This window comes from Zalophus californianus, chromosome 2 (assembly GCF_009762305.2).
Source record: "Zalophus californianus isolate mZalCal1 chromosome 2, mZalCal1.pri.v2, whole genome shotgun sequence".
NCBI lineage: Eukaryota > Metazoa > Chordata > Mammalia > Carnivora > Otariidae > Zalophus > Zalophus californianus.
Window position 1 is genome coordinate 138,146,158 of NC_045596.1, and position 27,362 is coordinate 138,173,519.

Genomic DNA, 27,362 nt, shown 5'->3' on the forward strand with positions numbered 1-27,362 from the left:
AATGTCTCTTGGAAGAAAAAATAAAAATGAACTGGATTTAGCTTGGCTCCATTTCCCTGGAATAGGCTGGTAATGGGCAATGTATGATAGTCCTGAGCAAGATTGAATGAAATATGTATTCCTTTTCTTAGCATCAGGAATTAGCTTATAGCTTTCTAGAATATTTCCAGTGACAAGCTTCCCTGTAATTGGAAGGAGCTGGCTTTATAGGGATCCATCTTCAGAACCCTACCTACATGGTAGTTGAAATTTATTTTCTAATGAACACTTATTCTTTACCTTACACTTCAGAGCTTGTTAAAAGATGTACCTTAGTCTCTCTACTATAGGGAATAAAGTTCCATCTTTGGAATAAGGTAGGTAAAGACAAGGAATAAGAAAGGTCTTTTTGGCCAAAGCTAACAGAGTGGAGGAAACAGTAATCATCAGCAGAGGAAAGTGTCCTCCCTCGAAAAGTGATACCAAGTGGACCACTGGCAGCATTAAGCATAGAGGCTGCTCAATCACAGGGCTATCGCAGAAGAATATGAGAGAATCATTTGAAGTAGAATTTTAGGTGACTAAGTTGAAGCAAATCATTCTAGTATGGGTTTTAATAATTGCCCTAAATATAAGATCGTTTGGTAGAGATAAGAATGCAATTTTGGTGGGGAGGGACATTAAAATCACTATATGCTCACAATCAGGGAAGTTAAATATCTAATTTAAAGATACACCACTAATGAGTGGCAGATTCAGAACTGAAAATACCACAGATCAGTCAGAGGCAGCATTAGGAGCTAGGAGGGCTGAATTCTCCATCCAGGGCTATAAGACTTGGTCAAATCAGTTAAGTATTCTGAACCTTGCCCATGATTACACAAGCAGGAAGTGGCAGAACTATGATTCAAATTAAAGTAATAGGAACAAAGAAACAGCGAACACAAGCAAAATTGGTGAGATAGTAGATTTAAACACCAAAATTAAAAGTCATCAGATTAAACTCAATTAAAAAGCAAATGTTTCTCATGTGGATAAAAAAGTACAACTATTAATGATATATATATATATATATATATATATATGGCACAACTTAAATATAATGATAGAGAAAAATGAAAGTAATAATGTAAAAAAAGATATATCATACAAAAACTAATAAAAAGAAAGTTGGTATAACTAAATATCGAAGTAGACTTTAAGGGAAAGAATCACTCCTGTGAATAAAGAAAAACATTTTATAATGATCAAGTGGTTAGTACATGACAAAGATGAAATTTTATGCAACCAATACCATAGCTTCAAAACATATAAAGCAAAATTGGCAATATTAAAAAGATAAACCTATAATCATAGTGGAAGGTAATAACATACCTCCCAAAACTGCCAGAACAAGCAAACAAAAAGAAAATCAGTGGAGATATAGAATATTTGAAAAACATGATTGACAAACTTGAGCTAATTGAGTTTTATAAAACACTGCAACTGACAAGTACAAAATGCACATTCTTTCCAAGTACACATGAAATATTTATCAAAGTTACCATTTGGTGGAATATAGAGCTATATGAACAAATTTCAAAAGATTGAAATAAATAATAAAATGATAACTAGAAAATATCCCCCAAAATTTGAAAGCTAAGAAATATACTTCTAATATCCTATGGGTTAAAAAAATTCAATGCAAGTATGAAACTATTTTGAATCACATGATAGTTTAAAAAAACAATATATTTCCTATATAAGTAATTTTTATAAAAGGGGAAATTTATAGCCTTGAAATGCTTATATCAGAAAATAAGAAAGTTGATATTCAGTGATCTAAGTATCTGTCTCAAGAAATTAGAAAATAAACAACAAATTGTACCCAAAGTAAATAGAAGAAAGAAAATAGTAAATCAAAAGAACAAAATAATTAAATTTAAAAAGAAAATTCAGCCAAGACAACTGAATAAGGAAAGAATAGTCTTTCTAGTTAGTGGTAGATAGTACTAGAAATAACTGGATTATATGAATTCCCACATTCAAAACAATGAATGTGGATCCGTCCTACCCACCATGTGCAAAGATTAACTCAAAGTGGCTCACAGACTTAAATGTAAGAGCTAAAAATATAAAATCCTCAGAAGAAAACACAGGAGTAAATCTTTGTGATTTCTGGTGATTTCTGGTCAGGCAGTAATTTCTTGGATCCAATAGTACAGCACAATCAGTAAAAGAGATAATTGACAAGGTGGATTTCATCAAAATAAAATGGTTTTGTGCTTCAAAGAACATCATCAAGAAAGGGAAAAGACAATTCCCAAACTGGGGGAAAAATATTTGCAAATATTTCCATCTATAAAAATCATATATAATAGGCGAATTGTGTCCAGAACATATAAATAATTCTGAACAACTCAGGAATAAAAAGACAATTGAATAGACATTTTTTTTCCAAAGAAGATATATGGGCGGCTAATAAATACCTGAAAACATGCTCGCTATCATTAGTCATTAGGCAAATTAAAAATCAAAATCACAATGACCATTTATGCTCGTTAGGATGGTTATAATTAAAAAGCCAGAAAATAATAAGTGCTGGAGAGAATGTAGAGAAACTGAAAATGTAGAGAATGTAGAGAAACCTCATACATTCCTGGTGAAAATTTAAAATGGTACAGCCACTATAGAAAACATTGTGGCAGTTCCTCATATTGTTAAATATAGAGTTAAATATGGCCACTTGATTCTACTGGTAAGTTTCTAATGAAGAAAATGGAAATGTATTCTCGTATAAATACTTGTAATGAATGCTCATAACAGCGTCATTCACAGTAGCCAAGAAATGGAAACAACTCAAATCAATTGATGAATGAATAACAAAATGTGGTACATTCATACAATGGAATACTATTTGGCAATAGAAAGGCATAAAGTACTGACACACTACTACAAGATGGATGAACCTCAAAAACATCATGCTGAGAAAGAAAAGATGCTCCTGCATGGCTCAGTCAGTTAAGCGTCTAACTCTTGATTTTTGGCTCAGATCATGATCTCAGGGAGGTTGAACCCTGAATTAAGATTCTCTCTCTCTATCCCTCTGTCCCTTCCCCCCCATGTAAGTGTTCTCTATCTCTCTCTAAAAAAATAAATAACAAAACAAAACGAAAAACAAAACAAAACAAAAAAAACCCCATCATGCTAAGTAAAAGAAGTAAGTCACAAAAGACCACATATTGTATAATTTCCTTTGTACAGGATATTCAGAATAGACAAATCTGTAGAGACAAAAGTAGATTAGTAGTTGCCTAAGGGCTGGAGAGTGACTGCTAATGGATAAAAATTTCTTTGGGGATGCTGACAGTGTTTTAAAATTAGATTACACTGATGGTTGCACAACTCTGTATGTATACTAAAAATTATTAAATTATACACTTTAAATGAGTAGACTTGATAGTATTTAAAATATATCTCATTAGAGCTGTTAAGAAAACAAACAAAATATACAAGAAAAAATGACAAAGTATAAAATTTGTTCTTTGAAATATAATGGTTATAACTAGCAAGAAATATCATGATAAAAAGAGACTAATTAAAAGTACCAATTTCAGAAAGGAAAATAGGGCATCATTACAGCTCTTATAGGCATTAAAAAATAATATAACCAATTTTATGCTAATAAGTTTGAGATTCTAATATTATATTTGGATGAAATGGTCATATTTCTAGAAAAACATCACATCAAAACTGATAAAGAAATGAAATAAATTCTGCTTTCCATATTTCTCAAATTTGTTAAAATCTCTTTTCATTGTCATGGATTTATTCTTTTTTGTGTATTTATATAATCCTTCTTTGGGATCTTAGGAAGACAAAGGAGTAAATCACTACCCTGAAAGGAAAGTATACATTTGAATAGAAAAGCAAGTATTAAAGGAAAGTAGATGATTTGAGAGAGACAATTTTAATCTAATAAGAAAACATCACTTTGTCCCTTTTAAATAAGAAGATAGAATAAAATCAAACTTTTTTTACGGAGAAGCAGACTTATTTTTAATCTTTGCTCTGCATTTCCTTGTGTATAACAAAATCAATGTATTATGGTAACACAAAGATTAGCAAACACATTGCATAGAGACTAGGTAAAAGAACATGTTTTCTTAAACATTTTTCACTGTTAAGCATGTCTCTATAATACAAAGAATTAATACAAGCCAGTGGTGGTAGACCTAATCCTAAGACATTTCAGAAAACATAGTGAATAATGTGGTTCTGGGCTTTGATAAAACACTGTGCACATAACTGCACTAATTTTTAAGTTTATTCTTATATTGAAGAGGTAATAATAACATCAACAATGTTATGCACACTGAATAGCACTGGTTTGTCTCATCTCCACAGGTGAAATTACTCAACCCATGGAAACAGGACAACTAATTTTTGTTTGCAGTCTCATCGCTGTATGTGTAATAAAATTTGGTGTGATGATGTATCTGTGAAAGTTGACAAGTTGGTAACTGCAGTGTGAAAGCTATTTCATTTTTTATCTTTAAAGAATTACTGGATCGTTAAATTAAATTTTATTCCTGTAGGCCGCATCGAACACATAGAAACCAGGTGTCTAAGTTCCTATATCTGCATTTGAGTTGCTGGTTTCCTAATGTGGAGTTACAAAGCTGTACTTATGAATTATTCCACTTAATAATTACAGTTGACAATTACTAAGGTGATATAAAAATAATTTAACAGCCCATCAACTGAAAGGTTACTTTTAACCTAAGGGATTTGCCTCATATGTTGAAAAGACATTTTCCTGGATGATACTGTGCTAAATAGTTAAAACAAATTAAGCCAACACAAGAGAATATATTAAATAACCTTATCCCTTTCCCCAGAAATGTAGTTGATAATTATTAGTATCCAATAGGATAATCAACCAATCAATTATTTCAAATATAAATCCAGAAAGTATGTTTTTCATCTCCAAATTCATTTTAAACACTATTTAAACTACATTTCATTTGCACTTTAGCATTTAGTAGGTGCAAATAAAAATCTCAGATGAGACTACCACTCCTATATAAATGCACTAAATTGACCTATTTCCAATCCTCATAAATCCCCTTGGCAAATATTTAGGCAAAACCTAAGTTTTCCTATCTGTGAAATGGGGAATATAATATATATATATATATATGTAATATATATAATAGAACTGTTATGAGAATTTTACAAATGACAGATATATATTAATATACATAATGTGTGTATGTATAATATATATATACAAGGTGTATATATATATACAGTATAATATATACAATCTGTTCAATATATAAAATACACGCAATATAATACAATATATGTAATGTCATATATAATGTATTATTCAACAAAATGTGCAACAAATTCAGATTTAAATGTGAATCTCAATTAAACTTATTTCTTTTTTTTAAAGATTTTATTTATTTATTTGAGAGAGAGAAAGAATGAGAGATAGAGAGCACGAGAGGGAAGAGGGTCAAAGGGAGAAGCAGACTCCCTGCCGAGCAGGGAGCCCGATGTGGGACTCGATCCCAGGACTCCAGGATCATGACCTGAGCCGAAGGCAGTCGCTTAACCAACTGAGCCACCCAGGCACCCTCAATTAAACTTATTTCTAATAAAGTCAGTGTTTTTATCTTTCCCTGGGCATATTCTTTGCAGCATAGAAAAATGTATTAAAGGGACACCTGCGTGGCTCAGTTGGTTAAGTGTTTGACTTTAGCTCAGGTCACCATCTCAGGGTCTTGGGATCAAGCCCCACTTCAGGCTCCCGGCTCAGGGCGGAGTCTGCTTGTCCCTCTCCTGCTTCCTCTGCTCCCCCCCCCAACTTGTGCTCTTCTTGTCTCTCTCTGTCAAATAAATAAATAAAATCTTAAAAGAAAATAAAAGTGTATTTGCGCATGGATGCTTGAATAAGACTTAGTAGCAGGGTAGACTTTGGCAAGTTACCGCTTTCCTCTGTAAAATGGGGATTTTGTACGTTTCACACAGTCCTGTAGTGAGGATTAAATGAGCTGTTAAAACGAATCATGGAACACTACATCAAAAACTAATGATGTAATGTATGGTGATTAACATAGCAATAAAATTTAAATAAATAAATAAATAAATGAGCTGTTAACGTGTCAGGTGCCCAGAACAGTGCCTGGTACACAGCATATATTCAACAAATGTTAACTGTTACTGTATTATTTTTCCCACTGTATGTTTTGCCAAGTGAGCAAATCCATATACATTTACACGTACATGTTTCCTCCCCAAAAGAGTATGTTTTGACACACAGCTCCTCTGCGCTGTTCACTGGGAAGGCTCATTGTTCGCTCAATGGAAACTACCTTCATGTGGCCACTAAATTACTACATGTTGCATATTAAGGCTGAATAAATTCTACAAAAATATTTAGTTTAATTCCATTACCTATGGAAAGTATAATCTTTAGTATTCGTTTAAATGTATTTCTTTCAGTTCCTGAAGATGATTCTGCTTACTAATTACACCAAATAGATGATATGTCTTTAAAAGTAAACACTGGGGTGCCTGGGTGGCTCAGTCATTTAAGTGTCTGCCTTCAGTTCAGGTCATGATCCCAGGGTCCTGGAATTGAGTCCCGCATCGGGCTCCCTGCTCAGTGTGAAGCCTGCTTCTCCCTCTCCCACTCCCCCTGCTTGTGTTCTCTCTCTTGCTGTGTCTCTCTGTGTCAAATAATAAAATCCTAAAAAAAAAAAAGTAAACAGAATACAGACGTTTAATTTTTCCATGATAAATGTTTATACAGAGTCATAGAATGCCCCTTTCTCTTCTCTACTTACCACCATCCTCTTTATATCACCAACTCTTAGTGGTCTTTGGGGAACACTCTAACCTCCACAGCTGGGTTGGGTACCCATCTAAGGGCTCCTCAACACCCTTTGTGTATGCCCCATTCTACTCTTGATCTATTCGTTTACTTACTTTCTTCACTACGTTCTTGAGGTTAGGTACCATGTCTTTTTCCCTCCAATGATATATATTTATTGCATAGTATAGTGCTTGGTACATAGCTGTTTCTCAATAGAGACTAGTTAAATGAATAAATGAAGAGACCTTCTAAACTGAGTGAACAGTTCTGAATCACTGATTTCCTCTGTGATTCATTTACCTTTGTTTTGTTCCACGATAACAGACAGCTCTGGAGCCCCAAACTACAACTCAACAATTCACAACCCTGATACCAAACAATTCATTCATTAGGTAGTGCAGTAACTATAATGGTGGATTAGAGGAGAAGTTATTTGGGGCGCCTGGGTGGCTCAGGAGGCTGTGTGTCCAACTCTTGATTTCATCTCAGGTCATGATCTTAGGTCATGATCTCAGGATCTTGATTTCATCTCAGGTCATGATCTCAGGGTCCTTAGTTTAAACCCTGTGTCCTCGGGCTCCACAATCAGCAGGGAGTCTGCTTGGGATTCTCTCTATCTCCCTCTGCCCCTCCCCCAGCTTGCACACTCTCTCTCTCTCCTAATAAAGAAATAAATCTTTAAAAAAAAGAGAGAGAAGTTGTTCTAGGATAAGAATCATTATGTTATGTCAGGTAACTGCCTGCAAAATATTTATATCAATAAAATATTCTCTATAAAGTAGCATAGAGGACTGGAAACATTTAGAACACCAGATTCCTGCTCTGTCACTTTTCTAATCTTTCTCAACCGTAGTTTCTCTCTTTGTGTAATGAGAACAGCAAAACCTACTTTCAGAGTTACCATGAAGTTTTGAGATCCATCTAAACTCTTCAGGACAGAAAAGGCATTAAAAGCCTATTACATTATTAATTATTGTGTTTTGAGATATAAATTTACCTAAGACCTCTTTCCTACTTGTCTTTCAAATAGGATTGAATAAGATTGCTGCACAGAAATAGCTCTGGACTCTTCAGTCCTAACTCCAACGTGTTCTGCTTATTTCCTAGGGCAATTTTTATTCTGAGGCAAAGACAAGCTGACTCGACAAACATCAAGTCAATTTATCCTCCTTGCCCCCTCTCTATAAAGCACAACACTCCCAGAAAAGCAAGGACAAAGAAGAAATCTTTGCCATCTGCGTCATTTGTGAGTGGAGAAAAACAGTTTGCCACAATTCCACATACACACAGGAGGCCTCTCTTACTTGGCTATACGCAAATCTGCTCACTGGCCCTCATAATGAAATTAAAATATTTGAAAATCAATGTGTTCTAAATACTCTACAGATAGTAGAATTCGACAACTATTGAAGATTCAACACCTTTCTGAGGGGCTCACAATTTCATTTATATCTAAATTAAACAGACAGACATGACACATTTTGATAACAAGCAGCTGTGAACATGATCTCAGGATTTACTCCTTAGTGGAAAAGATCTCTTCATATGAGGAGCATTTTTAGATCAATTATTACTATTGTGAATAATCATGTTTTGACACTGTTCAGTAACTATACAATTAAAGTTAATACATTATTTTAAGCTGCACAGTGAATGTAATTTTTCTTCCTAGTGTGATGTTTGAAGCACCAATCTCCCCCTTTGCATTCTTTAATTCAATCTGTTTCCATAACAACCACTGGGATATATTTTTAATGATTTTACTTTCTTACAAAAATCAAAGCTCTTGAAAGGCATAATGTCTTTTACTTAATTTCCCTCATTTATGTTTTATAGTTATTCTAATAAAATTTTAGATTTCATTCACTATTGCCTTTGGCAGTACTTAGTAAAGGCTTTGTAATAGCGATTAAAAACAATAACTGATAAATGATCAAATAAGAAAGAATTAAAAGGGAAAAGAAAATGAGGTTAAAAAAATCTCTATAAATTCTTCTTTCCTGACATAATCTATTTTCAGAATGCATAAAGACCACTGCACAATGAAGAACTGGCCCACTTTCTCAGAGAAGTAAGGTGAGCCTGTTGAAAATAAGTCTGTGGGTTTAATGGGAAATTTAATATACTCAAGTTCCTCTTATATTTCCATTTTATTTGGTTGCTAAGAGAGGTAATGTTTGTGGGACAATACCAGTCCATTTTCTATAGGCAGATGTACAATTTCCTTTGGTCTGATAAGGCTAAATGTGAGTGATGGGCACAGTTGGGAAGAAAGTGAGGACAATGACTCTGGCAAATATTAATTGGTTAAGTGTGATTTTTTAATTAAGGACAAATTTACATTTCACTTCCTTACGCATTGAGCAAACTCCCTCCAATACTTACTTCTCACTGTAAGCAGAATCTTATTTAAGTAGAATGTACTTTTTATAATCATGATTTTAGTTTCCAAAACTTGAATTATGTATTTTGGTCATAGAAACCACCTCAGAATTGTTTGATCTTTTAAGATGAGTTCTTCCATATCTTAAGGCATATGGTATTTCTAATAAGAAGAAGGGATTTAATATATGAGATATTACACTTAATAGAGCTTTATTTTTTTTAAGATTTTTTATTTATTTATTTGACAGAGAGAGACAAAGAGAGAGAGGGAACACACGCAGGAGGAGCGGGAGAGGGAGAAGCAGGCTTCCCGCGGAGCAGAGAGCCCAATGTGGGGCTCGATCCCAGGACCCTGGGATCATGACCTGAGCCAAAGGCAGAGGCTTAACGACTGAGCCACCCAGGTACCCCTTAATAGAGCTTTATAAACAGACAAACAAAATTCACTTTCACTTCGTTCATGCTCTCTGCTCAAGTTGTTTATCCATACCACAAATTTTATTAATTTCCTGTTATGTTTCAAACACCAGGGATACAGATCTAAATAAGACAGATCTTCCCTTTTTCATCTTATATCCAAGCGGTAGAGAAACAGAAAAATAAACCAACACACATTCATATTTATATAAATATTTTCAGATAAAGGTGAGTCTGCGAAAAAAAGCAACACAGAATTGGCATAGAGTGAATGGGTGAGGCATAATTGGGTGCGATTCTAGGAGCAACTCTAATCAAGGTTATTAGGATAGATACGCCAAATCCTGAATGAAGAAACTAGCCATGGAAACATCCAGAAAAAGAAACTTTTGCATATATAATCTAGATCACATATACAGCCCTCATACCCATCTTCATAACATATAATAAATGTCACCTCCATATTAATAATTTATGAAGCAGATTACTTTCTTCCTCAGTTTGATATGCTAACATCCGTGCTAACATCAACAGTCGGCCTGGATCAAATTTTATGGTCAATAATCAAAAGGATGTAATTCTTCTCCCCAATTTGATGATTAAATATTATATATTAGATTCAATACAACATACTCTAATCAGTTTAACCAACTCCACTGCTGAATGTTATGAATAGAAGGCAAACAATTTAAAACATTTTGTTAATTTTAACACAAAGTGCTTCAACCTACAACCTACTAGACTTGGATATGGTTATGCATAGCAAATAATATCCACTCCACATCATTTTTACAAGTTTTGGCTTAGAATAAGGAAAAAAATGTTATACTCATCTGCCTTTAGCAAAATCTCTACCTGACTTATTATCTTTGTTTTCATCAAATTTTGCTCTTTTTGTGATATTGTTTACTTAAATGGTGAGACCATTGTAATTAATTTAAGTTATATAAATTCTATGCATTTATTCATTTTCTGTTTGATACCCAGAGGATGTTAGTATTCACCAAATGATAAAGAATGGGATTCTAAATGAAAAAGTCTCAAGTGCAGGTGCTGATTTTTTCTATATTATACAAATATCCAAGTGGGCAAGTTTAATATAAAACCAAGGAAGTAACAATAGAGCCTATGAGCAATAAGAATAACAAAAAAGGTGATAACGATATGACTCTTCAATTAAAACATACATTCCATTTACATGTTTCTAAAAGGAAAAATAAAAGTGCTTCATTTTCAATTCTGATTTTTCATAAGCTTAATAAGTAGGAACTTTAACCTTCAACACAACTGTCCTATTTTGAAAATAAAAGATTATGACACAATGAAACATGAATCTTTTTAACTACATGTTTTATTAATAAACACTTACCAGACTGTGTAAGGAGGTACTTTGCCCAGTAGCTGAAAATTTGATATTTTAAATGTGTATTTTTTAAATTAATTAATTTATTTATTTCATTTAAATTCAATTAGCCAACATATAGTACATCATTAGTTTTTGATGTAGTGTTCAATGATTCATTAGTTGCATAGGTCTTATTTTTAGAGAGGCTTTATAGCAAATTGGAAAAATCTTAAGATTTAAAATCAGACAAAAATCAGACTTACTATTTCTCCCTTCTTACTTGCTACTGAAACAAATTATTTAACCTTTCTGAGTTAGGACATTTTCGCTTGTATAACGCAAACAACAGTATCAACTTCTCATAATGGGTGTGGCATATAAATAACCTACAAATTAGAAGACCTGTGGCCTTATGATTTGAGTTACCCAAAACTCTTAAGAACATCTCTGTATCATTATCTATTTGAATAATTAAATTTATACTGTGTTCATCTCAGTATGGTTGTGAGCTATAATGAAACAATGGACATAAAGACTGCTTTGAAAATCATAGAGCTTTATACATGTATTACATATAGACATATAAAACCTTGAAAGCTTTCTTATCTAGTCTTCCCTCTTTAGTCTATTATAGAATTGCAAGCACCTCACAGAAAGATGCAAAATGTGCCCTGAGCTGATGAATACATGGTTGGAAGTGGCAAATCACCTCACCTCATCAAACACATCAAGTGACACTTTGTTCTTCTTTTCTGTCTAATGATAATCTACTTATAGCCTCAAAGTCTCATCATTGATTATAGGAAAGTAATTTTCTCTGGAGTCATTGCTGACTACCTAAAAAAAAAATGACATTTTTGATCTCCCTATTTTGTCTTCCATAGATATTTTTCAACTCTTAAAATTGTTCCCCTTTTCATTCTGATTATTATGATCTCCTTTACTTTCATTTTAAATTTAATATTGAAACTCTGATTTGATCCAGGATATTGCTTAAGGGTATTGCTTTTATTTTTAACATGTAAACTGTGTTACATTAAATTTAAAAGAAAAATTTCTTCCCTACCTTGTCATACAGGGGCTCTCCCACCCCTTTGGTGCAACTGTGAAGATAGCTGCTTAATAAACATAATCTCTCAAACCTCTCAATGTTTTTATTCAATTTGAAACATTTATGCTAAATTAATATTTTCTGAATTTAAAAGGCAGGTGGTCTGAATTGCCTTATAGATAAAAGAAAAACACAAAACAAAACAAAAAAAAACTATTCTGGGCACCTGGGTGGCTCAGTCGGTTAAGCATCCGCCTTCGGCTCAGGTCATGATCTCAGGGTCCTGGGATGGAGCCCCCTGTGGGTTTCCTGCTCAGCAGGGAGTGTGCTTCTCCCTCTTCCTCTCCCTTTGTCCCTCCTCCTGGCTCCCACACTTTCTCTCTCTCTCTTTCTCTCTCATAAATAAATAAAATCGAAAAAAAACTATTCTTTTCAATTAGGTCAGTTATTGACGACATAGTGGTGAAAATGGTTATAAAATTGGCCATACTTAAATGTCAGTCAGTCAGAGCAGAGAATAATCTAACAGTCACATATAACCATGAGATTATAAAGAAAAGGCCCTACTTGTCTTTATGCCACACTATCATGTATTATTGCCTCATTCACAATCTTTGTGTTTAGCTAAATGCATACAATTCAAATAATGACTGTTTCCCCCCAACCTGAGGAAACATGACAGAGTGGCCCTCCAGATTTAGACTGTTTGGACTGCTGGAATCCCAGCCTCACCAAGATTACCTGGGTCACTTTGGGCAGGTTTTTAAGTTTCTCTATGCCTCAGTTTCTGTATACAACTTATCCAGTTTCCTTTCCAAAATGGATAATGGTTATACCTACCTCATCAGATTCTTGTGAATATTAAAAATGAGAGTATGTGTTAAATACTTAGAAAACTCCTGGCACTTAATAATCAGCCATCTCCCTTCTCCTCCTCATCATCATTACCACCATCATCTTTAGATGGGGTATGATTTGTACAGGAATGCCTCAAATGCTCTGGATGACAGCAGAGGAGTAACAATAAAATATGGGTATGCAAAATGGAAATGTAGGACAAAACTTCTACCTCTCAAAGGAATGAATTTGTGGTAGAGGCTGGCTGAGTGCTCTCAATTTCCTTATTCTAGTCATATAAAAATACCATATTTCCCATCATTCTGACAGATACACTGGGGCATGTCATTGATGTCCAGCCAAGGGCATCAAGTGATATGCATCGCTTCCAAACTTAACCAGATATCTCCATGGTCACCCACTCATTCTTTCCCTTATTTTATCTGATAAACTCAGATGTCCTTTGTTTAAGATGGTAGTCCCAAGAGATGGAAGGAGTAGGGATCCCAGCATTCATTGTTGGAGAGTTAAGTGACCTTTATCAGAGTGAGTCACGAGCAAAAGTAAAGCTCAGTCATGCTAAGCCTTTGAAATCTCTGAGTTGATTTGTTAAAGCTCCTATTCTTAATTTTTTATACTGATTACTAAGCTAATACTACTCAGCACTAAAGCAGTTCTTCCATATTCCACTTCAAGATGTTGGAGCTAGGGGCCTTCAAACCAGATTTCCCCTTTGACATTTACCTCTTGGTCAGCTTCTGCCAATACTAGTACTAATGGAAACTAGAAGACAGGGAGAGAAAATGGATTTGCTTCTTCTTGCTTACCCCGTTTCTGCTAGTGTCATCCCAGCAATGACTTTGTAAGTCAGTAGTGGAAGATGGGTCCAGTTTCTAAGTTTTTTTGCACACTCTCTTAACTATACTTATTGCACTATCCCCCCTTCTTCCCACTTGAACATGCAAGGATTGAGAAGAGCCTCTGCTTCAGGGTCCAGGTCCAAGATCCTCAGGATCTCCTACATCATCTGAGAAGCATCCTTTCTCAAAGTCTGAGGTGTAGTCCTGAGGGGCCTCTCCGTCAGCCTTTTAGGTTCAAATAACTCCTTCCTCCTCCCAGTGTTATCTCTCTGGATGGTTGTTACTTCTTGCAGTTACTAAACATATATACATTTTTTTAATTTACTTTTCCAGCCTTCCAAGAGCTGATTAAATAAATATTCATATTACATTCTTTGTTAGAATTACTATTTCCTGTTTTCCTTCCTGTACCCCAACTTTTATAACTACCAAAATACAGAAATTGGTAGCCAAAGCCTGTGTTGCCATAACAAAAATCTAAAGTATGTGGCATTTGCTTAGTGGCTGGGCAGTGGGTGGCAAGGAAACCAATTTCAAAAGTAGAAAGCCATCTATCTGATGTTTTGGCAAAATTCTTGGCAAAAGTACTGTTTGAATTAACTTGAGAGGCAGACAGTGAGCCTGCTGGGCTGGAAACACTCAAAATAGATTGAAAAACAAAACTTAATAATGTATGTTAACAGTTATTGGCTACATTCAGCAAAGTGTTAAAAGAAGCTCAGGAACTAGTATAAAAGCAGATCTGACTGGGAATAGAGAGACTATAAAAGTTTGGGGGCTTATTGGACAAAATGTCTGGCTTCTTCTAAACCCTATATGATGGAATATGACATTAATGCAAGTGTTGAGTAATAAAGATGCAGTAAAAATGCATATTTGTATAAAGTGACTCAAGGCAAATATGAGATTTAGAGCTGACACTGAGTAAAACTTCTCAGTTGAACGAAGTATCTCTGTACAAAGATCAGGTTAAGGTTGTGATCCTCCAGCCTAATTTTCAAGATAATATCATCTTGAGAAAGAGGCATGAAAGAAGAGAAAGTCAAGGGCATCCAAGAAAGAACTTTCTTAGGCACATGGACTATGAGGAAGCAAATTGATCAGAATCCTACAAAGATTTCTGAAAATTGTAGTACTAAAAGACCATGATCCCAGAAATACAAACCTTGAAATATGTAAGACTTAAAACAACTCTTCATCCCATAATTTTCCCAAAATAGGAAAAAAAAATATTTTAAGACTATATAACCCTCAATAGGCACTTTAAATGTTGACAAGGAGAATAAAAGAAAATGAAGATCTTCACAGAGAGATATCCAGAGGCCAGAGAGAACCATAAACACAGATCTCCCAGGGAGCAGGGTCAAAGCCTATTCAAGGATCCTCCCTGACAGCTAGATTAGGGAGACTATAATGTCTGTCTTGCAGGATTTCACTTCTGATTTCCATGTGTATCTGATTCTTTCTTTCTCCAAGCATGAGTATTATTGTGGTTTCCCTCATCCTACTCTTCTCCTATATATTGGGTATATATGGATGTTGGGAGCTGGTTGCAAAATACAGATAATTTATTCATAGGTGGTTCACCATCATCATCATTTGAAAAGGACAATAAATAACTGGTGCTCATGGACTTGAACTGAATCCAGTGACTGAAATACTTTTGTTTTTTTCTCTTGGAAAGTAAAAATCTTTTTTCAAGAGGGAGTGGAAACATGACTTGAATATTTGGCAGCCAGAAGGGAGGTCTATGGCAGAGATGTACTGGGTCCTCCCTAATTCCATCTGCTCTTCTTGGTTATATGGCTTCCTAACATTTACCAGCCTCCCTTGCAGTTCAGATGGGGCCATAAGACTAGGTTTGGTCAATGGAAGGATATGCACCCATTCAAGGCTGCTCCATAATAACACATGCACAATGGCTCCCATAGTCTCTTCCTTTCCCTCAGAAACCTAAGAAGCCATGTCCTTAAGAAGGCAGCATTAAAAGATGAAAGGAGTATGTATCTTTGAATCATCATTTGACAGTGAAGGAGGCTAACTAAGACACATAGGCTATGACATAAGAAAGATATTTTATTTTTCTACGTTGAGAAAGAGATGTTGAAATTATGTTTCACTGTCTAGAGGCTATTCACCTAATACGGCATTAGATTTAAAATATGAGTTACCGGATTTATTAAATTGGTAACTTGATGAATTTTCCTTTTACTAAAAGTACCTGGATGGGAAGAATATGTCATCAAGAAAGTGAGGCAGCATGGTGTAGTAGAATAAAGCCTCGCCTTGAGAATCCTGGCTTCTAGCAATCCTTTTATCATTTACTAGCTAAGTGACACTGGGAAAGTCAATTAATTTCGCTGGGCCACAGTCCACATCTGGAAAATTAAGCTAATATTAGGTTACCCAATTATAGGAGAAAGCCAGGCCAAATGTTTACTCAAGAATTTTTATGTTTTTGATCTATGGTTCTATGAAATAGAAATTAAGCACTAAAGCCATTCTAACAAAAGCACAGAGGTAATTTTTTTATTTTAATATTTTTAGCCTTTGCATGATACCTGACAAAGTCCAGCTTTATATATAAATATTGTGTAATACATTTTTAAATGGTGTTAACTCAAGGCAAGCAGTTTTATTGAAAATAATAATTTACAAAAGATCATGTTAGAGTGAGATGAAACAGTGCAGATGATAATTTCAAAAAATTTATTCCCCAGAACTTTGACTATGTCATTACATTATGCACATTTCTCCATACCCTCAGTCTTCTCTTCACAATCTAAGATGATGGAATTTAAGCAGGATTCCCACTTCTATGTTTTGTCAACTGAATGCCCACTCCTTCAGGTGGTTTCTCTTGATACTCACTCAATAATGTTTACTCAGGATCATTATTTCTATTTAAAAAGTGGAACTTAGCAAATAACTCTAGAGTAAAAAATAAATCTAAAAACTTTGCTCATATTTAATTATATGTTCATCAACTAATAAATCACGCTAATGAAAACAACCTGTGTTCATATAAAATGGCAAAACAATAATTAAAATATATCTAACATGTCAATTTAAAACTTAGAGACTGAATGGAATTTTTCTTCTTTAAATCAAAATGAAGAATGTTGCAGCCAAATCTAAACAAAGAATGCATAAAACCCCTTTTGCTAATGCGTTCTCTCTTCCTAATCACTGGGAAACAATGGCTAGCTACAGCTGGGTATTTGAACTTAAAGCGGAAAACAAAACATGAAAGTATATTACTGATTCAGTCTTCAAATTATTTTTGTTATTATTTAATTCACAGTTTTGTATAAAATTTATAATTTTAATCCTCTTTTCAGAGATTTTTAGAATATATATAGGAAAACACAGAAGGCTTCATTCTGATTTTTCATTATTTTTGGATAACTCTGTACTCGTCTTCCTCCACTGATTCCATTACACAAACGTAGATTGCAAGATATGAACTTTAAGTAACTCTTTAAGGTTGCTAACATAATGGAGGGGAAAGGTGCAAAGAAATACAAAGAAAAAGAAATTGTTGTTTTATCTGAATTAAGCTAATAGTATATGATATTAGATATTAACATAAATTATACTGAATCTATATGAACAATATAATGCAAATATCATTGTAAACAAGAATAATGTTTACTTAAAAAGTTATCCCTTTCCACATTTCCTTAGCATTCCATTTACATACAAGCCATTTTGAGGAAAAATAACTTTTCACTCACCAATGTGGAGGTTTGTGAGGCATCAGCCAAATCCCCTGAGATCTCAGGTGTTCGCGTGTTGTTTGGGATTCTGTGAGGGTTACGGGCTATCGCTTCACACCAGCCCAGCATTTTCTCCTTCCTCTTATCCCTTTTCAATTTCTGAAATTCTGAAAATAATTTACATTCCCTGAAACAGGTCACTTATTTTAGTTGTCTGTTTTTGGAAAATGCACATAATTGAAATTAAATAAGTAACGTTATGACGTACTAATGGAGACATTTTATTTTAGTCAGAAGTTATGGGGGCAAGGGGAGAAGAATATGCTGATTATTAATAATATCCCAAAGACACAAGGCAATGAAAACAGTACATATAGATTCAAAGAGCCTAACATACTTTATATTCCAATTTGTGACGCTTCTAGACTGTGGGAATTCCTTGCATCAGGTTCTAGGTATTATTTTCAAGAATCAGTATATAACATGAGTTCTTACCTTGGGAGCTAAAAACAACTCCAGTTCCTGATATATATACATATTTCAATGACATCTAAAATTAGGCAGAACTTTTCAGCTGAATGCCCTACAGATGCAAAATAAATTGAACACCAGTCAGTGATAAAGACTACTCATTCTGGCAGTGGCATGATTATCTCCCTCATAAAGTTCTGCCAACTGAAGAAGGAGAAATTTTACTGCAAGCATGGTATAGGCAGTATATGACATCCATCACCCCATCACCAGGACAGTCTATTCAAAAGTAATAACTTAAAAATTTTCCCCACTGTATCCTGAGTAAAAGTATTCTACAACTCTTTCTAGCTTTTCAGAATATTCCATTTGGGGAAGTTTTTGTTTCTGTTTCTCATCTCTGAAAAAGTATTATGAACATATGACTTTTTAATGTGATGGAGAAAACATTGTTTCCCTTGTAAAGTTTTATAGCCTACTTTTCCACTCCACCACACTCAGTAATTAGAAATAGTTTATTGCAGGTCTTTAGTTAAATGCATTACACTGTCAATTAAATATCAGAAATAATGTGGAGTAATTATTTTTCACAGCATCCAAAGCAATTAGCAATCTGGCGGTTTATAACATTTCAGAGATTCAAAATAGCACATTTCATAGCACTAAGAAAAGTAACATAAAGAAAGGTTGCACTAACAGATTGATGAGTTATTACTCTAAATGACAAAATACTCAAGTTAAATGGATCTGAAAAATGTAAATAGGGCAGTTATAAACAAAAACAAAAACAAAACTTATTCGGGCAGTTCAAGATGGCAGCATAGGAAGACCCTGAACTTACCTCCTCCCATGGACACACCAAATTTATAGCTACATATAAAAAATTCTCTCTGAAAAAAATGTGAAAACCAGCTGAACAGCTCCTCCACAACAAAGAATAAAAAGAACATATTGAGATGGGTAGGAGATGCACAGATATGGTCTTGCCAAAAACCCTGCCCTCAGTGTAGAGACCCACAAGCAAGAGGGATCTCACAAATTAAGAGCATATCCCTGAGAAGCAGGGGACACAAGCCTCACATCAGGGACCTCAACACTTAGGATTTGCACCAGAGATACAAGCCCCCAAAAGTCTGGTTTGAAAACCAAAAAGTCTTATATCCAGGAGACCCGAGGGGCCATAGGAAACTGAGACTTCTAACCTAAAGGGTTTGCACAGGTTCATTTGCCCTGGGACCCAGCACAAAACAGCAGGTTGAAAATGGTTAACAATGTATGAAGAAGATTCACTGCCCACCCTTAAAGCATCTCTGGAGGGTCAGAGGCCTATTGGAACTCTCTCTAGGAACAAAGGTGTTGGTGTGTGTAATTTTTGCACTCTCGCTCTACCTTGCCTTCACTGACTGCACTGACCCTCAACCCTGAGATGCTAAACCCAGCAGGTGGGCATGCTCCAGCCTGGTGCTTCCCCACAGCCCTGCCCTGCTAAACCCATTAAAGGCAACAGGTGCATGTAGTCCTTTCAGGGTATGTCACTTGAACACCTGGCTCCAGTGGCCACGGGAGCTTGCGTTTCTGGGCTCCATGGGACTGAAACAATCAAAGACAGTTCTGGGAAGGCTCTAACCCCAAGGCACTGAAATACCTGCCATCTTTCTGTGACTACTTCTTCAAGACAGAGAGAGATAGCTGTTTTGCCTAATACACAGAAACAGAGAGCGAAGCAAAGTGAGAAAACAGAAGAATAAGTTCCAAATGAAAGAACAAGATAAAACCCTAGGAAAAAAGTTAATGAAATGGAGATAAGTAATTTCCTTGATAAAGACTTCAAAGAAATGGTCATAAAGATACTCACCAATCTCGGAAGAAGAATGGATGAAAGGAACAAGAAATTCAACATGGAGATAAGAAAATATAAGAGAGTACCAAGCAGAAGTCACAGACCTGAAGAATACAATAACTGAACTGAAAAATATACTAGAGGAGTTCAACAGCAGACTAGTTGATGCAGAAAAGAAGATCAGTGACCTGGAAGACAAAAGCAGAACTTATCCAAACACAACACAAAAAGAACAAAAAAGTTCAAAAAGTGAAGACAGCTCAAAGGGCCTATGGAAAAACATTAAGCAGAACAAGATCTGCATTATAGGGGTCATATAAACAATTAAAAAATACCTTGAGATGAATGAAAATAAAAATTCAACATATCAAAATCTATGGGTTGCAGCACAGTAGTTCTTCCCCCTAAGAGGGAAGTTCAGGCCTACCTCAAGAAACATGAAAATTCTCAAATACTATCTAACTTTACACCTAAAGGAATAAGAAAAAGGGGAACAGACGATGCCCAAAGTTAGTAGAATGAAGGAAATAACAAAGACTAGAGCATAAATAAATAAAATAAAGACTAAAAAGACAACAGAAAAGATCAGTGAAACTAAGAGCTGGTTATCAACAAAATTGATAAACCTCAGCTAGATTAACTAAGAAAAAAAGGGAGGCTCATAAATGAAATCAGAAATGAAAGAGAAGTTACAACTAATCTCCCCAAAATACAAAGGATCATAAGAGACTACTGTGAAAAATTATATGCCAACAAATTGGATAACCTAGAAGAAATGGGCATCATCCTAGAAACATACAATCTTCTAAGATGAGATCATAAAGAATTAGAAAATCTGAATAGAACAATTGCCAGCAAGGAGATTAAATCAAAAACCTCCCCTCAAACGAAAGTCCAGGACCAGATGGCTTCACCAGTGAATTCTACCAAACATTCAAAGATTTAATACATATCCTTCTCAAACTCTCCAAAAAAATCAAAGAGGAGGGAATCTATCTAAACTCATTTGACAAGGCCAGCATTACTCTGCTACCAAAACTGGAGAAGGACACCCGCCCCACCCCACACACATACAATGATAGACCCATATCCCTGATGAACACAGATGCAAAAATTCTCAACACAATATTGGCAAATCAAATTCAATAACATATTAATAAGATCATACATCATGATCAAGTGGGATTTATCCAGGGATGCAAGGATGGTTCAACATCTACAAATCAACCAACATGCTACACCACATTAACAAAATTAAGGATAAAAATGGACTCTGAAAAACAAACTGAGGGTTCTAGAGGGGAGGGGGGTAGGGGGATGGGTTAGCCTGGTGATGGGTATTGAGGAGGGCACGTTCTGCATGGAGCACTGGGTGTTATGAACAAACAATGAATCATGGAACACTGCACCAAAAACTAATGATGTAATATATGGTGATTAACATAACAATAAAAAAATAAAAAAAAAACAAAACAGCCTGCTTCTCCCTCCCCCACTCTCCCTGCTTGTGTTCCCTCTCTCGCTGTGTTTCTCTCTGAGACACATAAATCAATGGAACAGAATAAAGAGCCCAGAAGTAAGCCAATGCATATGCTCAATTAATTTATGACAAATGGGACAAGAATATACAATGGAGAAAGGGTAGTCTGTACAACAAATGGTGATGGGAAACTGACAGCCACACATAAAGAATGAAATGGGACCAGTATTTATACCTATACACCAAAATTAACTCAAAATAGATTGAAGAATCGAGTGTAAGACCTGAAACCATAGAACTCTTAGAAGAAAACATAGGCAGTAAGCTCATGACATCATTTTTGGCGATATATTTTTGAATCTGACTTCAAAGGCAATGGCAACAAAAGCAAAAGTAAACAATTGGGACCACATCAAAATAAAAAGCTGCACCATGAAGGACACCATCACCAAAATAAAAAAGCAACTTACTGAATAGAAGAAGATATTTGCAAATCATATACACAATTAGGGGTTAATATCCAAAATATATAAAGAATTCATATAACTCAATAACAGTAACAACAACAAAATGACTAAAAAATAAGCAGAGGATCTGAATAGACCTTTCTCCCAAGAAGACATATGGATGGCCAACAGGCACATGAAAACATGCTCAACATCATTAACCATTAGGGAAATACAAATCAAAACTACAATGAGATATCACCTCACACCTGTCAGAATGGCTATTATCAAAAAGGCAAGAAATAACAAGTGTTGGTGAGGATGTGGAGAAATGAGAACCCTTGGGCGCTGCTGGTGGGAATGTAAACTTGTGCACCCATTATGAAAACAGAATGACAGTTCCTCAAAAACTTAAAATAGAACCAGCACATGATCTAGCAATTCTACTTCTGAGTATCTTAAGAAAATGAAAACACTAATTTGAAAAGATATACGCACCTCTGTGTTCACTGAAGCATTATTCACATTAGTCAAGATATGGAAACAACCAAAGTATCCATCAATGGATGAATAGATAAAAAAAATGTGGTATATATGCACAGTGGAATACTACTCAGACATAAAAAGAATGAAATTTTGCCATTTGTGACAACATGGATGGACTGCAAAGGCATTACACTAAATGAAATAAGTCAAAGACAAACACTGTGTGAATTCACTTATATGTCAAATCTAAAAAACAAACAAATTTTCAAAACAAAGCTCATAAATGCAGAGAACAGATTGGTGGTTGCTGGAGGGGAGGGGAGCTGAGGGGTGGACAAGAAGAAGTCAGAAGGTACAAGTTTCCAATCATAAAATAAGTAAGTCGTGGAGATGTAATGTACAGCATGGTAAATAGAGTCAATAATATTGTTTGCATACTATGTAACTTTATATGGTGATGGGGAAAGCAGACCTATGATCATTTCACATTATATGCAAATATCAAATCATTCTGTTGTATACCTGAAACAAATACAATACTGTATGTCAATTATACCTCAATAAAAACACCTTTCATAAAAATTAAGTTTAAGATATTCAGTGGAATGGATTTCTTAATAAGATTATCAATCTGAGTGAATCATTCATTTGAGGTACAGGGAAATGGTGAAGGGAGCTTGAAAACAATTGCTTGAATGAGCAACAATTAATGTTCAACCATTCAATTGCTTGAGATTTTATTGAAAATTCTTATCTATGTTATACAAAATCTGCATAACCGACTAATTCACACTCCACAGAAAGTAAATATTTCCACATTCCCAGTACACAGTATCTTGGTTACTCATCAGCTTTTAATTACATTTCTTGAAGTGTGCTAAGAGTAAATGAAAATGAGTATCTTTATTCAAAGGCAAGGAGTGAAATGATACATAATGACCAAAACAGTTTAATCAAGTATAAACAAATGTTCTACTTGTAAATCATTTGCCATTTAAAAAAAAATTAACTCTATAATTAAATATCACTTCAGTACTTATAATAGAATGCTGAATTCATGCATGAATAAAAAGCATAACAAAGTGGCCCACAAAATTATGATTATCATCAGTACACAGTCTGGGATATGTTTTTAAAGGCAACCAACTTCTTAGTTTCCATTCAGTCTTTGAGATTAAATAAGACAGTTTAATTTCATTTGTAGCACGCTTTTGTGGCCGTGGTGGTTGTAGTTATGTTCCTCCTTATTCAGTCAATGTTAATCCTGAAGTATTTATTGACCCCCTACTCTATTGTGGGCACTGAAGTAGGCATGGAAGAGCTACGCTTTCATTTTTTGTTTGAGTTGGATTCAGCGCAACATTCCAGAGAATTTTAATTTCTAAAAGTAACTAAGATCCCTCTGACTCTCTAATTTTTAGATTTGTGAAATTATTTGCTCAATTCCAAAGCAACAGCCTGCTCCTCTTGGTCTTACATCATCCTCCCTGAAGTTAGCCTGTGCAAATCATCTTCCTGAATGGTTTTGTTGAACTGCTATCAACAAGACATCATGCCAAGAACTATTAAATTTTGGCTCTACTTGCTGAAGTTGTCTAATAACATGTCAACTGCATTCTAGTTTTCTTTTACATGTAACAATTATCCTAATTCTAGAATGACCAAGTAGGCTAAATAATTCAACAAATTAAAATACATCTTGTTTTGACCTAAATAATATATTCATAAGCATCACAGAATATTCACCATAGACACTGTAATCTCTGTTGTGGGAAAAAAAGAAAAAAAATTATACATGGCTAGGGTCCGGAAGATGGCAAAACTTATAATTAAATTTGAACATATTCATAGAAATATTAACAAAGAAAGCTAAATGTGTAGAATCATAAGAGCAATCCAATTCCAGAGCTTCACTTTAGCTTTTTATTACATGAATTAAGAATATATGAAAACAAGAAAAGATGTCTATATAATAAACATCTATTGACTTTACCAGTTACTTTAGAAGCAAAGAATTCTATCTGGAAGAAAACAAAGTTTAAATGGCCTTAAGAAAAGCAGCATGGCTATAGGCAAATTGAAAGGGAGAGACAGATAGGGAAGAAAAGAAGAGATCCATTGCCTCATCTCATGAATTCCTGTGAGTAAGAGACAGTGATAGTTCTCAAAACAGTATCTCCTTTTCTGTTTTTACAAAACCTTCAGACTGTAGGTCTCATTTTAAAGATATCTTTTTTGCATCAGTGATGATAATGTAGAAATTTCAGAAATCGTTTAGATGATTTGAGATAACTGAAGGGTTAATACTGTTAACTCCTGAGCCTCTGTGGACCAACGTTCTTCCTACACAGTTCTGGAGTACTTATTGTATTCTTAGGTGTAAGAATGTACTATCAGTCGGAAGGGTAGGCAAATTGTGAGCATTTATAATTAACCCTAAAGCACTTTAAACTATAAGTATCAAAAGTAATATATCAGAATAGGAAAGTGGTCATTAAGCATTCATGTTAATTGCTATCTAACCATTAAACCAGGCTAATGTGAAGCGCAGCAATGAGCAACTTATATAATGACCACAGGAAATCGAGACTTAACTAAGCTTAATTTTAATATGCTACTTCACACAGATATTTAATTTAATAAATAGGAGCACAGTGCATCCTCTGTGAACTAAATTGACAACAAATTAAAATTAGGAAGAAAAAATGCAAAGCAATTGGGTATATCTCATGGAGAATAAATTACTTTTAATTCAGGAGCCATTTACTGAATACTTCCTTTGTGCCAGACAGTGAGCTCAGAACTATCGGTACAAGGATTAAAGAGATCCAGAGCATAGAGCTGGTCGGGGAAAGTGACAAATAAACGAACTTTTGATAGCAGTGCAACGAGTACTATGAAAACTTTAAGAAAAGACACGTCGTAGTATCAACTGAAGGAAAAGGTTTATTTTAGATGAATTTCCAAAGAAAAGAAAATTACAAATAATTTACATGACCATTAAAATTATTACTATTCCAAAGGTTTCTGCTACTACTAGCTGTGCTGTGCAACTCCAGGAGGGTCATTCACATCATAACACCTACAAATGGTGCTGTACTTCGAGGGATGCTTTTCACATAAAACACCATGTGATTCGTGCTCCTGGAGTTGTATAGTCTGGCAGAGAGAAAGCCTTGCTCATTTTTCCCAGTGAAGCTTATTATACATACTTTATTGTACCCCAAGCCTAATGTAATTTAATCTTCCCAGCACACACACACAAAAAAGATGTAGTTGCCTACCTCTACCTTGCTTCTCTACCTTCTCAACTATTTCCTTTCTAAAATTTGCCAACCATATCCTACCCGGCGTAGTTAAGGGTTTCGCCAAATGCTCCCTCAGTTCACCATGCACATATAACCGAGAGAGGTGGCTCCATCTCATAAGACAACCATCCTCAAACTTGAGACTTGAGAATAGTCCTTATCTAAGGATTTGAAAGGATTTTTCAATTGAAAATTTTAGAGATTTTTCTGTACATTTCTTTAGCTAAGTGTTATTAAGAAATATAAATCTCAGGGCACCTGGGTGGCTCAGTTGGATAAGCATCCAACTCTTGGCTCAGATCATGAGATCAAGCCCCGTGTTGGGTCCATGCTCAGTGTGGAGTCTGTTTGAGGTTCTCTCTCTCTCCCTCTCCCTCCACCCCTCTCCCTACTTGCACTCACTCTCTCTAAAATACATAAATAAAATATTTTAAAAAGAGAAATATAAGTCTTAACTTTTGAACACTTTCTACCCCCCAGAATAATAATGAAGTCAATCTCCATTATGAAAGAAATAACTCACAAATAAGGGAAGGAAGGGCCAGTTGGGAATATGTTTCCTTTCCTCATTGAACTGCAATATCTCTGAAAATTAATGTTTGTTCCTTAGAGTAGTGTGTGTGTGTGTGTGTGTGTGTGTGTGTGTGTGTGTTTCAAGAGTACTCCTTAGGTACTCAGAAAACTATTACATGCATGCCTAAAATGCACACCAACTGCAACCCTGGATCCCTGTGTGGATATTCTGAAGTGTTCACATACAACTATGAGTTGCTCTTGAGGGCTTGGAGTGCTAAAGACCACCAAAGACTATCTACTGAGGATGAATTTGGGAAGTATTTAGACCAGATAGTCTTTAGACAAAATAACTCTATTTAAGTTTACTGCTATGAAATTGTTAGAGTAGGCAGTTAGGTTCTAACAGGGTAACTGGAGGCCAGCAATGAGGAAGTCATGGCCAGCTATCAGGAAAGTCACAGGCTTGTCCTGGCAGCACTCCACAAGTAGCTGGATCAAACTGGACCGGCCCAAGATGGTGGATGCCATGACAGGAAACCCCTGACCAAATTAGGAAGAAAAAGCATGAAATCCTGCTTCCCTGCCCCAAGTAATGTATATTTCACCCCCTTGTTAGCAACTGCCCACAAAAGATAGAACCCAAACCCCAGGGTGCAGTTCTCTCTTGATCTTCCCTGCTCTCACATCTTGAGAGTGTACTTTCACTTTAATAAACTTTCCCACGCTTGTTGCTCACCTCCTGTATTGCATGTCTGTCCTTGAATTTTTTTTCGTGACAAGACCAAGAAACTTCAGGGTCTGGGGTCTCCCCAGTTTACCCAGCAACAAAATGAAGATGTGTCCTGAGGACCTTCTGATTTCTATGAGTTGGATGTGAAGTTTCTCAAAGGGAGTGTTCATAGTTGTATTGTAGGGTGTGAAACTCTAACTGACATAGAGCCCAATAAACAACTGTTGATGATAAAATGAGTAAGATAAAGAAGAGCTCTTCTTTGAGTAAAGTTAGGCAATGGGAACACCATAAGGCAACTCATAGTGAAGGTTTAAATTCTTAAGTGCTTTTTTTAAAAGATTTTTTATTTATTTGAGAGCGAGAGTGAGTGAGAGAGAGAGCATGAATGGGGGGAGGGTCAGAGAGAGAGGGAGAAGCAGACTCCCTCCTGAGCAGGGGGTTCACTGTGGGGCTTGATCCCTGGACTTCAGGATCATGACCTGAGCCAAAGGCAGATGCTTGACCTACTGAGCCACTCAGGTGTCCCATTCTTAAGTGCTTTTTGCTTGAACTATAGAAAAGATATTTAGATATATATAAAAAATATATATTAGATATATATAAAAATGTATATATATATAT

General features: G+C 35.2%; 1 protein-coding gene across 2 annotated transcripts in view; it reads right to left on the reverse strand.

Annotated features, from left to right (window-relative positions):
* Positions 1 to 27,362, reverse strand: part of MARCHF1 (membrane associated ring-CH-type finger 1) — an 848,690-nt gene that overhangs the window by 296,357 nt on the left and 524,971 nt on the right. For both annotated transcript variants that reach the window (XM_027598174.2, XM_027598175.2), the window contains one exon: positions 17,480 to 17,628. The gene's annotated coding sequence lies outside the window, so the exon portion shown is untranslated. The remainder of the gene's footprint in view (positions 1 to 17,479; positions 17,629 to 27,362) is intronic.